The sequence below is a fragment of the Oncorhynchus mykiss genome, chromosome 16 (assembly GCF_057628025.1).
Source record: "Oncorhynchus mykiss isolate SJ-2025 chromosome 16, ASM5762802v1, whole genome shotgun sequence".
Lineage (NCBI taxonomy): Eukaryota > Metazoa > Chordata > Actinopteri > Salmoniformes > Salmonidae > Oncorhynchus > Oncorhynchus mykiss.
The window spans coordinates 9,520,001-9,522,500 of NC_143037.1; the positions used below are offsets into that span (position 1 = coordinate 9,520,001).

Below are 2,500 nucleotides of genomic sequence, written 5' to 3' on the forward strand. Positions count from 1 at the left end.
GGAGAGGAAGGGGAGAGGAAGGGAGAAATGGAAGGAGAGGAAGGGGTGGTGGGAGGGAGGGAGGAGATAAAGGAGAGGAAGGGGAGAGGGAGGGAGGGAGGGAGGGAGAAGAAGGGAGAGGGAGGGATGAATGGAAGGAGAGGAAGGGAGAGGGAGGGAGGAATGGAAGGAGAGGGAGGGATGAATGGAAGGAGAGGAATGGATGGAGAGGAATGGAAGGAGGGGTGGTGGGAGGGAGGGAGGAATGGAAAGTTCAGGAATGGAAGGAGAGGAATGGAAGGAGAGGGAGGGGTGGTGGGAGGGAGGGAGGGAGGGAAAGGAAGGAGAGGAAGGGGTGAGGGAGGGAGGAATGGGGAAGGAGAAGAAGGGGAGAGGGAGGGATGAATGGAAGGAGAGGGAAGGGAGAGGGAGGGAGGAATGGAAGGAGAGGGAGGGATGAATGGAAGGAGAGGAATGGATGGAGAGGAATGGAAGGAGGGGTGGTGGGAGGGAGGGAGGAATGGAAGTTGAGGAATGGAAGGAGAGGAATGGAAGGAGAGGGAGGGGTGGTGGGAGGGAGGGAGGGAGGAATGGAAGGAGAAGAAGGGGAGAGGGAGGGATGAATGGAAGGAAGAGGAAGGGGAGAGGGAGGGAGGAATGGAAGGAGAGGGAGGGATGAATAGAAGGAGAGGAATGGATGGAGAGGAATGGAAGGAGGGGTGGTGGAGGGAGGGAGGAATGGAAGTTGAGGAATGGAAGGAGAGGAATGGAAGGAGAGGGAGGGGTGGTGGGAGGGAGGGAGGGAGGAAAGGGAAGGAGAGGAAGGGTGAGGGAGGGAGGAATGGAAGGGAGAGGAAAGGAAGGAGAGGAATGGAAGGAGAGGGAGGGTGGTGGGAGGGAGGGAGGAATGGAAGGAGAGGAATTGAAGGAGAGGATTTGAAGGAGAGGAATGGAAGGAGAGGAATGGAAGGAGAGGGAGGGAGGAATGGAAGGAGAGGAAGGGAGAGGAAGGGAGAAATGGAAGGAGAGGAAGGGGTGGTGGGAGGGAGGGAGGAATAGAAGGAGAGGAAGGGGAGAGGGAGGGAGAGGGAGGGAGGGAGGGAGGGAGGGAGGGAGGGAGGGAGGGAGGGAGGGAGGGAGGGAGGGAGGGAGGGAGGGAGGGAGGGAGGGAGGGAGGGAGGGAGGAAAGGAAGGAGAGGAAGGGGTGAGGGAGGGAGGAATGGAAGGAGAAGAAGGGGAGAGGGAGGGATGAATGGAAGGAGAGGAAGGGGAGAGGGAGGGAGGAATGGAAGGAGAGGGAGGGATGAATGGAAGGAGAGGAATGGATGGAGAGGAATGGAAGGAGGGGTGGTGGGAGGGAGGGAGGAATGGAAGTTGAGGAATGGAAGGAGAGGAATGGAAGGAGAGGGAGGGGTGGTGGGAGGGAGGGAGGGAGGAATGGAAGGAGAAGAAGGGGAGAGGGAGGGATGAATGGAAGGAGAGGAGGGGAGAGGGAGGGAGGAATGGAAGGAGAGGGAGGGATGAATGAAAGGAGAGGAATGGATGGAGAGGAATGGAAGGAGGGGGTGGTGGGGAGGGAGGGAGGAATGGAAGTTGAGGAATGGAAGGAGAGGAATGGAAGGAGAGGGAGGGGTGGTGGGAGGGAGGGAGGGAGGAAAGGAAGGAGAGGAAGGGGTGAGAGGGAGGGAGGAATGGAAGGAGAGGAAAGGAAGGAGAGGAATGGAAGGAGAGGGAGGGTGGTGGGAGGGAGGGAGGAATGGAAGGAGAGGAATTGAAGGAGAGGATTTGAAGGAGAGGAATGGAAGGGCAGAGGAATGGAAGGAGAGGGAGGGAGGAATGGAAGGAGAGGAAGGGGAGAGGAAGGGAGAAATGGAAGGAGAGGAAGGGGTGGTGGGAGGAGGGAGGAATAGAAGGAGAGGAAGGGAGAGGGAGGGAGGGAGGGAGGAGGGAGGGAGGGAGGGAGGGAGGGAGGGAGGGAGGGAGGGAGGGAGGGAGGGAGGGAGGGAGGGAGGGAGGGAGGGAGGGAGGGAGGGAGGGAGGGAGGGAGGATTAGTATTACAATATTCCATAGGTTGCAGTTATTATAGTCTCTCTCCTCTGACGTCCCACTCTCCCAGAATAACTCATTTCCCAGAGTAATATTCTCACTACTATCCCACTCTCTCCCTCTCTCCTCTACCTCCCCCTCTCCTTCTCTCTGAAAAGGCTAACAGTATGAAAGTGTCTTGGAGCCTGGGGGAATTAAGAATGCCCTTCTCTCTTTTCCAAGTAGGCATATAGTTAGACGATCAGACAACTAACTCTACAGGGATTTACTGACTCATCTGGCCACCCACTCCTCCTTACCCTCATCTCTCTCTCTGTTTCTCTCTACCACCCTCATCTATCTGTCACTCTCTCTACCACCCTCATCTCTCTGTTTCTCTCTACCACCCTCATCTCTCTCTCTGTTTCTCTTTCTCTCTGTCTCTCTCTCTCTCTACCACCCTCATCACTGCCTGTCTCTCTCTCACCACCCTCA

General features: G+C 57.0%; 1 protein-coding gene across 1 annotated transcript in view; it reads right to left on the minus strand.

The window, feature by feature from the left end:
• The window catches only part of LOC110492818 (voltage-dependent T-type calcium channel subunit alpha-1G-like), a 230,248-nt gene that overhangs the window by 35,747 nt on the left and 192,001 nt on the right, over nt 1–2,500 (minus strand).